Source organism: Mesoplodon mirus (assembly GCF_964341445.2).
Source record: "Mesoplodon mirus genome assembly, chromosome: 2".
Classification (NCBI taxonomy): domain Eukaryota; kingdom Metazoa; phylum Chordata; class Mammalia; order Artiodactyla; family Ziphiidae; genus Mesoplodon; species Mesoplodon mirus.
Window position 1 is genome coordinate 199,475,905 of NC_138977.1, and position 12,753 is coordinate 199,488,657.

General features: G+C 37.6%; 1 protein-coding gene across 8 annotated transcripts in view; it reads left to right on the top strand.

Moving 5' to 3' along the window:
• Nucleotides 1-12,753, top strand: part of LCOR (ligand dependent nuclear receptor corepressor) — a 133,326-nt gene that overhangs the window by 105,720 nt on the left and 14,853 nt on the right. The window lies entirely within an intron of this gene.

Here is a 12,753-nt window from a genome sequence, read left to right on the forward strand (position 1 = left end):
GTAGCTGAAATGAGTGAAAACCTTTTTTTAAACAAAGTATTTATTTATTAAGTAACATTAAGAGATAACTGTTCTTGTATTCAGAGTATCCACTTTATCATTATTTGCTTCCAAAGGGTAAGCATTTTAACACAGAATTTTAGTCATCATATTCACCTTATAAGTTGTTGGACTTTTTGCTGTTTAGGAGGAAGTGGTTAGTGTATCAAACTGCATTTACAAGTGGAGTAGACAGGCTTGTTTTCAGAGGTTAGTGGAAAAGAAATGTTCTCAAAACATTTTAAAAGATTGATAGGTATATAATGAATAGTTTAAGTCATGATTTGGTTGGAGTTCAGCATGGAAGTAAGCAAAAGTATATCAAAATTCATAAGTATGAAATCTTACTGAGCCTGGAGCTTTTTATAGGCATGGAAGAATACTGTTGTTTATTGACTGGTAGTTCTAAAATGTTCATTGTACTTTTCTTGCCCACTTTTATTTGATCAGCAGTTTGGAGTGATAAGGGATTATTTGGTAATGTAAATTTCTTGCAACTTGGTATACTAGAAAGATCACTTGTGTTTTTCCGTCTGTAAAGTGAGCGTTGTCCTGAATGCCTTTTAGGCCCCATTTCAACTCTGCGTCTGTTAAAAATGCAACTTTCTATTTAAATGTGTGACAAATACACCAATTATATCTGTTCAAACATTGAAAAATACAGTAGCAACCCTTTATTAAATAATAAGTTCTTATAAACCTTAAGTTTTTGCAGCATTTTCTAAAGGAAAATGATGCCTTTTATTTAAAGCAAATCCATTTTGTTTTTGTTATGAATTGTATGAATGTGACAGTGCTTTGCCTTTGCAAAAATTAGATTGAGCAGTTACTTTTTCTGATTAATTTTAAAGTATGTTATTCGTAATTTCTGTTTCGATTGTGTGCAGGCTAGTTCTGCTTTGAATGTTAGAGCACAAAGAGTTCTGGGGATCATTAGATATACTCAGTCTCAATCAAAATCAATCTTTTAACAATACAGATGCCTGGATCAGTTTATAAGAATGAGGCTTGAACATGTTATATATTTTCAAATTGTAACAGGTTTTTTGTTTTGTTTGTTTGCATTTTTTAAGTTCGTTTATTCAACAGATCTCTTTCTAATTGTGTCAAAAGATGTAAAATTTACAGACTTAAACATTTTTAAGTGTATGGTTTAGCAGTGTTAAGTATATTCACATTGTTGTGACCATAGTGGGTTTATTAACCCACTGATTAAACACTGTTGGTCCCATCCTAATTTTTCATTTTTAAAATGAAAAATAAGGAACTTGGGGTCTTTAAGGGACTTGCCTGCCCTCCTCACATACTGAGTTGCCCTTAATACTCATGATTCCAAACCTTTATACTTATCTTTATACCACTTTGACACTCTTGACTCAACTTAGAATGAGGGATTTAATCTAATACTTTTCTTTTAGATTCACTTTTAACTAATTAAATCTTAGCTATTAAATCAACTAATTTTATTCTTGAATAAACTTACATTGCTTTTTAGGAAGAGAATTAAATCTGTATTATGAAATTGCCAGTAAAGAAATTACATTTGAGGCATTTAAAACTTGATTGTTAAGTAGAAATCAGCATTATTGACTCAGTGCTGGAAGAGGTGAATAGGTAGGGCATAGAAGAGTAGAGAATATCCCAAGTTTAAGAGAGAGAATTTGATGGGCCTGGCTTAAAATCCCAGCCCTTCTACTTTCTTAGCACATGGTCTTGGACAAGTTATTGAACCTTTCTGAGCCTTAGGTTTCTTATGTGTGAAAGGGGGTTATGCGACCCACCTCATAGATTTGCTGTGAGGCTGAAATGAGATTCTGTATGTAAAATACTTAGCACTATGCCAGGCTCTTTGCAAGTGCTCAATAAATGAAAACTAGGAGTGAAAGCACCTGGCAGGAGTTAATTTAGTGTGAGAGGTAAAGAGAGTGAGAAAATCCCATTGAAAGTTGTGGAGGGGCTTCCCTGGTGGCACAGTGGTTGAGCGTCCGCCTGCTGATGCAGGGGACACGGGTTCGTGCCCCGGTTCGGGAAGATCCCACATGCCACGGAGCAGCTGGGCCCGTGAGCCACGGCTGCTGAGCCTGCGCGTCTGGAGCCTGTGCTCCGCAACGGGAGAGGCCACAACAGTGAGAGGCCCACATATCGCAAAAAACAAACAGAAAACAAAACAAAACAAAAAAAGTTGTGGAGGAAGCTGTTTATATTGATTAGAACTTGGGAAGTGAGGCAGATGAGTTTATATTAGACTGGGATATTGGGCAGCCAATCTTGTTTTAACTATAAAATGAGAGACAGAGAAATGTTGGAACTATCATTGAAACCTGGAATGCTGCTTTTCTGATTTCTTGGTCCTGTTTGAGAGGAATATTATCAAACTTATCAATCATTCTTTATTTCTTTTCAAAGATTAAGTGGAATAAAAGTTGTTTGGAAAGTAGAAGAATTTATAGAATTTATTTTCCTTTCCATTGTATAGAGTTTTTTGTATTTTCAAGGTTGAAATTTTACATGCTTTCAATCTGTAGATTTTTCTTTATATGTGGTGGTAGTTTGTATAACACAGTGTAAGATCTAGGTGGGACTGTGGGGATATGTGTGTGCTTATGTGTTTAATCATCAAACCTTTAGTTTTCCAGTGAAAGAATCTGGGGACTCTACTGCCTGTTTAATGAGATTCTAATTACACTCTTACTAAATGGGAGTTCTGTGCATTTCAAACAGATAAATCAGATCATAGCTAGCACAGTTTAGAGGTGTTCATTTCAGCGTCTATTAAAATGACTTGAGACATTTTTCCCAGGAAAACCTAGTAGTATAATTTTAGCTAGATAGAGGTGGACTAAGAAGAAAATAACGAGGGTAGCAGACTCTCGTGAGATGCTAGGAATTGGTGAGTCTGTGTAGACCAGCTCTGCAAACTTAATCAACCAATTATACCTTACTAGTAAGTTATAAGATCAGTTCAGGGGGTTCTAAACAACATTTTAAAAAGAAAAAAGAATCAGAGTACATAGCATATAATATGGATAAATATTGTTTTGTTGAATCTTATGTGTTGTCATACACATAAAAACTAGGATGTGATGTGTGTACCGAGTTACTTTGTAAAAAGTATTTCTTGTTCTTGGTTGCAGTCAGAAATTCTAATGGCTTCTGAAAACCATTATGTAAACCATACCTTTTCATCCTTGTTTTTTGGTGCCAGCAACCTCCTGTGTGCTTACAGTTAAGAGCCTACACTCTTACTGTCTAACCTTCAAAATTCCTTTCCTTTCCCTGCCTCCTTGATTTGAATTCATTTTCTTTGAAAGCTTTTTCTTTTGCCTTCTGATTACGTGTCAAAATGCTACCTCTGCCCTTTTCAATTCCCTTGAAAAGTGTCTTGGGAAAATTATTTTCACTACATAGTAATTTATTTGGTTAGTTTATTCATCACTTACTTATGCCTGAGATGAACTAAGCCCCAGTTTTTAGGCAGTGAAGCTACCACGTTAAAAAGGCCAAAGTCCTGGACCTATAGAAAGGTTCACAATCCAATGGAGGGGGTAGCCACGTCAGCTGTTACCGTGCAGCATAAGCGCTATTTATAAAAGATAGACACAAACCATGAGAATATAGTGAGAAAGAAAGAACACGGCCCACAGAGAGAAGGTGCTAAAGGAGGATGGACTGTGAGCAGTGGGAAATTGACTGAAATTTTATGCAGAAAAAGTGACGAAAAAGTTCACCTCTAGCATTCATGAGGTGAACACGTGAGAAATAACATTAAATCTTGTATAAGGTACCTTAGGAATCGTTTTAAATTTTAAGCCCTTTTGCATTTTACAAAGTGGTCTAGGTCCTTTAAATAATTAGTTAATACAATACTTAGGAGTGCCCTCATTGTGTCAATTTTAAGTGATTTATTATATGACAACAAAAGTAGAATTTGACACTTTTAAGGATTATGGCACAGATTTGTATGGTTTCAAGAGTGGAGATTAAGAACCTCAAGAGAACATGAGAAAAGTTAAGGGATAGAAGATCCCATAAAAATCACAAAAGACTCAGGACACTTAGATAACTGCTTATTTGGTTATTTATGTAATCTCCTAGTTTCCCCTCTTCCTTTCACCCAAAAAGAAACTAGGAATATATGTCAAAAAGCATACCACTTTATTTCTTGAGAGGGAAAAACATTTGTGTTGCAGGGATCTGTCATGTGAACTCTTAAATGTTCTTTTGCTTTCTATTTGTTTGTGTCAGCTCCCCATGCCTCCTTTAGGTCTCCATCTGCATACACAGTGCCCTGCAAAGTGGTAGTGTGGGTTTTTGAGGTTATCATTATTATCGTCCTTATTATTACTACAAAAGAAATACATTCCTCTTGTAGTGGAAATCTTGTGTGGACTGACTCCTCTCAGTTGCACTCCAGGGAAACTGTGCACGGTCCTTGGCCACTGCTGGGCCTTGACAAATGCTTCTTTCCCTTCACCCCTCCTTGAAGAGAGCATCATGATATGGTACATTTTCTCTCACTTGGGGAAATGAGCGCCTCTATATCCTGCCTAAGCAGTGGTATTTTTTTAGTCTATCATCGTCCTGGTCATTTAAAGGGAATTAAAGAGCAATTTCCCCCAAAGAACAGCATAGATTTTAATCCCCTACTTGCCAGATACAAAAACAAAAAAAGAAATAGACTAGACTCACTGACTTGTCATGAGCTCTCATGTATCCTGACCTAAAATGTCAGCTGTGCCTTTAAGATCAGATGGCTCTTTAATCTGGTTTCAGTAATTCAGTGAGTCTAGGTCTAGGGACAGACACTTTTGCAGTTTCAAATCAACCATGAGCAGAGGTGTGTCCTCTTTGTCTGAAATTACTGTAGTATTTTCTAAAGTCTATTGCAAAGTGTTTTCTAAGAATTCTTAGTTATAATACTCATTAGATTAATAATTTAGATTTGTGTTCTCATCAAATCAGTATTTAGTTATATCATTTAGGGGTATTTCTTCCCCCACTTCCAGGAACTGTCATCTTTAAACTTTACACCATCCAATCCAAAATCCCCTTTCACTGCCTCTGAACCCTCCCTCCTTTTGTTTACATTAATTAACACCAAATGTAATGTAATTTGGTCGTGCATGCATAATCTTACCTGGGATGATAGAAGCAAAAATCAATTTGGTAGAGGGAAAAAAAATTTTCAGAAGTAAATAGTTTGACAGAAGTGTGTGTTTTGTGAGCCTGTTACATTCCTAGAGAGGAGATGGAAACATTGGACTGTTGTATTTAATGACCCCTTGCTCTGACTTCTGACTCACCAAGTAACTTTCTGATTATATTTCGGCTTCCCAGGTACCTTTGCTATAGGGTGAAAATATGTTAAAGAGTGAACCTAAGGATCTCCTTGATAATTATATTTTTTATTGTAATTTAATAAATTTGACAATCTAGCTAAACTTACGAGAAACAGAAGATACCATATACAAGCCTTAAACTGCTTCTATCATATTTAGATCTACTCTAAATAATAGCCTTTTATTAAACCATGAGATACAGAAAAGCTAGCAAATTATGGCTTCATGTCCAGTAAGCACCCTCTGAAGCCCTTCTCCTTTCCCCCAGTTTACAGTATTAATTCATAATTTTTTGAACCTTTGTTCTGCCCTGTTTTTACTGAACTTAGTTAAGAACACAGTAAACTTAGAAAGCTATCACAAAGGGATTGCATGTCTTTTGTTTAAAATCAGTAGTTCTCAACTATTCTTCCACTCCACACCCTAAGCAAGATGCCATGTTGCCATCAGCAAGAGTGGCTCACTGAGGACTCTTACAGGGTGAAGAGTCACAGGTCCATCTTGGATTTGGAACCCACCCCCAACACACCATCACCCACAATTCTGATCTCTCCTTAACCCCAACTTTGAAATCTTTTTCTGTCTAAATCCATCTAAATTCTACCTAAATCCAAATTTAGATAATTAACATTTCAACCACCTGGAAATCAGGTATTAAGCTGTCTAATTTTAAGAGGCCACTTTCTATTCTGTGATCTTAAGAACTTTATTTCTCACTTTTCTATGTCACCTTTGCCTACCCTTTTACTGTTTCTCCTAGTTCACTTCTAGGGAAAGAAAACTTGATTGTTCAGTAGTTTACACATACAACTGTACATGGCCTTTTAGACAGTGAAGAAAAACCTCCATACCCCATGCTCGTCTTCCCCACTACACACACACTCACAGTTTTGTCATAGCCCTTGGAGTATTCCTGTATCCAGGTATGAAAGGTACAGAGATGTGAAATAGCCAAGGGTGGATGCATTTCCCAGTGAAGAGTGAGGACTTGTCAGCAGACTTATCCAGGCCCTTGAACATACTTATATTTTCTGTGCTTAAAGGACCACAAGTAAGGAATTAGGGAACATAATTTCAGATTATTATCTGGCAAAAATTACAACTCTTAGTGCCTTTAAGCAGGGCTAACAATGCATTTTTATGTTTTCCTGTATTTAAAGAGAATCAAGCTAAATTAATTTACAACTCTTAACTGTTTGGTCCACTCCGTCTAAAGTATTGTCTCAAGCTTTCTCTCCCCTTCTGTTTTCCTGGGATTATCTTTTCCTCCTTCTAAGATTAGCTCTCATCCAAACATTGTTCACTCTCTCTGTTGATCTTTTTCAGTCAAAAAGAATATATTTTGGTCATCAATGATGTTGCATTGATGATTGGTAGTTACAGAGCAGATGCTGAGAGACTACCTGAATCCATCAGTCCCACATTCTAGACTCTTAAAATTGTCATTTCAGCTCTCTACCACATCTCTTTTCTATTTGATCTTTTACCCTAAAAGAACATAGGCATTGACCATCCACCATTTATATTAACCACCGGAATGCTTTCCTTTGGAGATTTAAGTATTGTCGTGATATTGACAAAGTAGGCGAGTTCAGCTATGTCTAACCTCTGATCTAGAAAAACATCATTGAGTAAATCATTAAAGATAGGGTTGTGAAACAACACATCATTCTTAAACTGTGCCTTTCAAAGTTTTTTATGAATATTATCTTATCCTTTTACCACACCCTTAAGAATTAGGCATTGAATTGGGGATAGAAAGACAAATCGGTCAAGGTCATATAGGCCACTTTTCACCAAGGAGAGAAACAGAACTAATCCAGGTAGTTTCCTTCTTCTATAGCCTTCCCTCCCATTTACCAGTCCCTAAGCTTTTACTGCTCTTCAGTGGTGGTGGTGAAGTATTTCTGACTGATAAACAATTGACTTTAACTATTAGAGAGTGTCCTGTTACTGAGCGGAAGAAATGTGAACTCAAGTGATTTCAAAATCTGTGATGAATTACCGTTCTTGTAAAAATCTAATATAGTCAGATGTGATGCCAACTATCACTGAACTAAAAATAAAACATAGTGCTTCTCAGGTCGAGTTGACCTAAGTGTGGTCTGTAGGAGTGAGTAGTCTGTAGGACAGAAACTCACCCCTCTTTGGTTTCCCTGCTTACTGTCTGAGAGTAAATCAGGACAAATGTTGTATTTAGGCTCTATTAAAGGCCTAAGGCTATGGGAAGAATTGAATAACTAGAAGCCAAAGTAAAGACCAGCTATTTAAAACTCAGGCAAAGCTGGCTAGCACCCATTTTCTTAAAACGTGAAAAAAGAGTAATAGAATGAAACTTTTAAAAAGTTGATGTTAATTTTTAAAATTAAGTATTTGAATGATATGGAATTAAAATTCATCTAAACATAGGTCTTATTGAAAAAACTTCCAGAGAAAATCAAATAAGGTAGGAAGCTGGGTAATTTAGAAGCACAGTCAAAAGTAATTTTATTACTATAGTTATAAAGTTAGCTATTATAACAGGGCCCATTTAATGACACTTGGACAAAGGTTAGTATTAATGTGAAGGTTCTCATATTCAAGAGAAGCTACTAGTGGGCTCATACCTGTGTGTCCAGTTGCCTACCAGATATCTCAGATTCAGCATCTTATAAAAATTTCAACTCAATGTGTACAGAACTCTTCAGATACATATACCCAGCAATCACCAGCTGCCAGCTTCGTTGCCTGTGTTCCTATCTCAGTAAATGGTGCTACCTAGGAAGAAAATCCAAGAAGCAAACTCAGGAAGCATCATTGATGCTCCCTTTCCCTCCCCCTCTTTTTTGCTAAGAGGAAACAGAAATACATGAAATGTGGCCCCTACCTACACTCAAGTAGCTTACATCTACTTGGAAAGCTAAGACAAATTAAGTCATTAAAAGATACAAATTATAGGGTAAATATACAAAACCCCTGATCATTGCCAAAGAATTTTACAAACCACTATAGCTTAGGATTTCAGGAAATGATATAGTCACTCCAGGTTGATAGTTTTGAGGTGGCCAAGGATGTAACTGATAAAGAGCACCCTACTGGGCTTCCCTGGTGGCGCAGTGGTTGAGAGTCCGCCTGCCGATGCAGGGGACACGGGTTCGTGCCCTGATCCCGGAAGATCCCACATGCCGCGGAGCGGCTGGGCCCGCGAGCCATGGCCGCGCAGCCTGTGTGTCCGGAGCCTGTGCTCCGCAACGGGAGAGGCCACAGCAGTGAGAGGCCCACGTACAGCAAAAAAAAAAAAAAAAAAAAAGAGCACTCTACTGCTTGCTCTGGTGACCTGTGGTTCACCAGTACATTGTCCCTGATCCTTTTTACTGGGAAAATACACACAAAATGACCCTTTGTTGATTTCTCTTTCAAGCAAGGTTGCCATTTTCAGTTTTAATCTTTTCATCTCCTGAGCTTCCCCAAACCACTGCTATAAATGCGTTTTAAGGTTGGTGTAGTCTGTGTCCGCCTCTGTGATGCTGTTTTTCAGCCTCCAAATGCTGTACTGCATTGTTCCAGGTTAGAGTTCAGTGGTACTAACAATGTTTCTTCAGTATGCCTTAGTTGTGAAGACACCACTTCCCCTTGCCATGATGCTGTGAAATAGATAATACCTACTGGTGGTTGGTTGACTGTTTTGTCCTTGGGGACTAGCCATATTGTCACAATCATTGCTTCAGAGCTGATTGCATGGCCCTTTGGAAGACCTTACATTAGGTTGGGGGTGACTAAAATATTCAGTCACTATTAAATTATTGAAACATGTGGGACAGCAGCAATCCAAGTTTCATAACCATAAAGGAAGTTAGGTATCATCCAAGGATTAATCATTATTCAGTGTTTTACTCTCTGTGAGCATAGCTTTAGAAGAAAGTGCTTCCTCAGTTTTTCTTCAGAGCTCTCTGTACTTTTATTGGGCACACACCTTGATTTCATGAATCTCAAGGCATGTTGTTAACTTCAAACACCAAAGCCTGCTTCCAGAGCACAGCCATGAAGCAGTGTCCAGAACATTTTCACATGAGTGCACTTCTTGAGTTGGGGAGAACCATTTATTTCTCTCTTTAGTCTTTTCTACAATAAGAATCTGCCATGACATTTCTTAATCCTTCTCATAGATCTTTGTCAAGCTTTTTTCTCTTTTCTTGTATTGCTAAAATATACTTAGAGTGTAGTTGATGCATTGAAAAGGCAGTAATATCTCACTTATTTGTAGCCACCTATCTCAGAAATATCAGGAACACATCCAAGAACCAAAAACAGAAATAAAGGGCTCTGAGCAGTTGAAGTTGTTGTCAGAAGATCCATGTGGTTTACTCACAAAACTCTTCCTCAAGCCTTCATTCAGAGCTTGTTTACTTTCACTTAAAGTACCAGTCTAGCACTTGAGATTTGGTTTCTCAGCTAGTGAGCAAAAGTACTCAGCTAAAGGTAAAAGTGGGACTCCTAAACACAGCTGCTATTTGGAGGCCAATAAGAAGAAAGATTTTTAATAAAATGCAGACAGATTTTTAATAAAATACAGACTGCCACTGTGACTTCTTTGTATTTAGGCAGTAGATTTACTTAATAGAGTAGCCCCCAAAACTATCAATATATTTCAGTTCAGTATAATAAAAATAATAGCCAAGCTTCAATAATAGTGTGCATGGTAATGACTCTGAGTCATTAAGAAAGAATAAATTGTGTTCAGAGGAGGATATAATTTTTTTAAAACTTCCATCAAAAATACTTAAAATTTTTAAATGTCATGAAGAACCTAGGGGTAAGACAGGAATAAAGACACAGACCTACTAGAGAATGGACTTGAGGATATGGGAAGGGGGAAGGGTAAGCTGTGACAAAGCAAGAGAGTGGCATGGACATATATACACTACCAAACGTAAAATAGAGAGCTAGTGGGAAGCAGCCTCATAGCACAGGGAGATCAGCTACGTGCTTTGTGACCACCTAGAGGGGTGGGATAGGGAGGGTGGGAGGGAGGGAGACGCAAGAGGGAAGAGATATGGGAACATATGTATATGTATAACTGATTCACTTTGTTATAAAGCAGAAACTAACACACCATTGTAAAGCAATTATACTCCAATAAAGATGTAAAAAAAATACTTAAAATTTTTAAATGTTTGGTAGTTGAAGGGGAAACTTTCATTATCTAGAAAATCCTCTTTGGGGGGTTGTAAAAAGTATTAATATACATTTCTGGTCTCTGAGTTATTCTTACTGAAGCATGTTCAATGTGATTGGCTGACAGTAATGGTAACTAGTATTTGTGTAAACTTTGTAGGTTTTCTTTTGCAGCAATCCTAAGTGGTAGATGGGGCAGGTGCTCCACTAAGACCCAAAATGGTTCAGTGTTTTGGCCAAGGTCACACAACTAGTAAAGGGTAGACTACTCTCTACTGTCTCCCAGTACTATATCCTGTGACACATATTATGTTGTTAGTAGCACGTGATGGACATGGACACAAGGTACCTCCTGGACGGGGTCCCTTCAGCAGGGACCTCCTGACTTCCCGTGAGCTACAAAGTCTGCAGCTGCAGGAGGAGTTTGTTAAGTTCCCACGTATATCTCATTGAGTCCGAGAGTTGGAAATGACTTTGCAGTCACTCACCCAAGAGTGTCACTGGTGTCTCCCCTGCTCTAAAGGAAGGGAGGAGCTTCTTCCTGTTGACCTTTCAGATATTTCCTTTCTAAAACTTTTTACTGAAGGACAGTATACAGACAGAAAAATATACGTATCATAAGTATCCTGTTCAGTGAGGTTTTTTCCCAGTTGCTCTTGGTCTTTCCACCTCTTTGTTAGATTTTGGCCCCATAGCCAGCGTGTACATGTTCAGCATAGCCATGCATCTGTTATAACGCTTCTATAATAATCTTTTTTCTTGGTTTATTCACAATTCAGTGATCAGTTTCACCTTGAGGTGTAGGCATTTTCTAAGACATTTCTAGTTTTTCTAATCTGTAGTCTAATGTAGATCTTTTCAGGTACCCATGGCATCACTAAAGAAAACTCTCTTGCTAGTTGTGAAAATAAAAACACAGTGTAACCTTTTTTCTTGCAAAACAGTTTAAATAACAGATTGGATTAATAGTTTCTTGGTGTTATTTTGTTTTGTATTTAGACATGTTTCAGTGTTATTCACCACTTGGTCTTAAAAATCTGCATGAGTCAGGAACAGAGAAAGTAAAATTGAGCACCTGCTCTTTTGTGCTTTGTGCTTTATGTAATCTAATATCTCACAACAATCCTTTGAAATATTGATACTCAGTTCCAGCTTACAGATAAGGAAACCAAGGTTCAGAGAGGTTAAGTAATTTGCCTGGGATCCTATAGCTAGTAAATGTCAGAGCTACAAGAAGAATACAGGTTTTTCATATTCCGCAATCCGTGCTCTTTCCACTAAAACCACACGGCTTCAGAGGCCAGAAGAGGGTAGGGAGGTAGGAGGCCAATGTAGGCTGTCTAGAGTACACCTTCCTATAAAGGCACTTCATGACTGGGAGATAAAGTCAAAGATTGAAGAAAAAATAATTAGCTGGAAGATATTATCAAACAACATTTGTTCAGCACACATTTATTAAGCTGCCCTTGGTGCTTTGCTGTGTTACATAAAGAGTCAGATAATAGTCTCCTAAGGAATTAGGCGGGAGGGAGAGAGAGAGAGAGAGATTGAGAAGTTGTATAAAGCTCCAGGAAACTGGGACACAGCAACTGCATGGGCTTAGTAAAAATCCTGACATCCAGAAATACAAAACAGCTCTTGAAAACACTAGGCTATCTAGGCAGAAATTGCCTTTAGCCTGTCCTCAATCTAGTATCATCCTTTTTCTGCCTTCCCCACTATCCTGATTAAACTCTAAGAGTTGTCCTAGATAATTTACGGAAATGGTTGAAAAGTGTTCTTGAATGTAGAATTGGCTTCCTGTGGATTACTGTAAAATGTTTATTGAAGGTCTAGGACAATGTAATAGGTGGGGCTTGAGAAGTGACAATACTACTATCTTGTATTGACAGGGCCTTATGGTTTACAATGTAATTTCACATCTATGTCCTCATTTAGAGGCTAGGAGTTAGGAATTGCTTGTCATTCATCTTTCAATGTATCTGAAATGTGAAATTATTGATCTCTATTCCTCCATGCCCCAAAGGGTTAGGAGGATTCCTGCATCACTGTTTGCAGAATTATAGAGTCCAGCCGATTGGTCAAGCTGAGAAACCATTTAAAACTGTAATTTCTCTAAGTATTGCTAAACCAAGACTTGTAATACAGTGTGTCTGAATTTTTTTCAGTGTTGAGGATCTATGAGCCAGTGATTATTTAACAGGAATACTCAGGCCTAAAA